Genomic DNA, 1,252 nt, shown 5'->3' on the forward strand with positions numbered 1-1,252 from the left:
TATGGGACACAAATAGGATTCATTTAATTCAATAAATTTAGAAATGAAAGGAACCTTAGATATCATTTAATCTAAACCCTTATTTTATAAATAAAAATCAAGACCCTGAAATGCAAGTGGAATTCTCAACATTACACAGAAAGTTAGTAGCAAGACTTGAACTTGTGACTCCTGAGTTCAAGGGCTCTTGCTTTTTTCTTGTCTATTTCTTATGGACTAATCCTTCTCTTATCCAATCACAGCAGTCCCTTCCTGGACACCATTTCTCCTGGATTCATTCAGCTCTCTAGAACTGGGTGTGGTCATAAATTCTTCCTACCTTTGTCTGACTGTCTTGGGCCAGTCCTTGATATAACTCCTTTCCTTTCTCTGCAACAAAGTTGGCATCTCTTCAGCACCTTGCGTATGTTCTGGAGTCATGGGGCTTTCTGGCTCTCAGTCTATCTCTAGGTGTAGGAAAAACTAAGCTGCCTTTGCCCATTACTGCATCATGTAATTGTTTTCTTCAGTCCTCAAATTGGCATCATTTACCTTCAATGAAGTTCATATCTAAGAATAAAGGCCGTCCTATAATTTTTAATCTCCTTGTCAATACATTACATGAACACTAATAAAATAGTTTCAATCTGGAGGTAGTCAAACCTGTTTTCCAAAAGGGGACAATTTTTGTTCCTAGAGTTTTTCTGAGACTGAATATGTAGCTCCATACCTCTCTACCAGGAAGGACCACCTTACAAAGTTATTCAATGACTTGGTTAGTTTAAGGAAAGTAGGGCAAATTTTGCAGCTTCACCCAAATCCATGAATTGCATGGGCAATGCTGAAGATGATTATGTGGCCTGATAAGAACTGAAAGGACTTTTTGCATCCGAAGTCAAATAGCAGATCAAAATCAGGGAGCAGGAAATGGCAACTCAGGCAGAAACAAAGGCATTTAAATGGCAGACTTCAAAATAATAATGATAGCCTTTGCACAGCAACTCAAGATTTACAAGATGTTTTACAAATATTATCCTCACAACAACTCTGGGTGGTAGGTACTATTATTATTCCCATTTTTTAACAGATGAGGAAGCTGATGTAGATAGAGGTTAAGTGACTTGCCCAAGGTCACATAGCTTGTAAGTATCTGAGGTTAGATTTGAACTCAAGCCTTCCTGACTCCAGACCCAGTTGTCTATCTACTGTGCCACCTAGCAAATTTGAAGAGATGCTAGAGGTCAATTAGTCCAATGTCCTCCTTTTTTTTTTT

The sequence above is a fragment of the Vombatus ursinus genome, unplaced genomic scaffold (genome assembly GCF_900497805.2).
Source record: "Vombatus ursinus unplaced genomic scaffold, bare-nosed wombat genome assembly UNPS02014355.1, whole genome shotgun sequence".
In the NCBI taxonomy this organism is placed as follows: Eukaryota; Metazoa; Chordata; class Mammalia; order Diprotodontia; family Vombatidae; genus Vombatus; species Vombatus ursinus.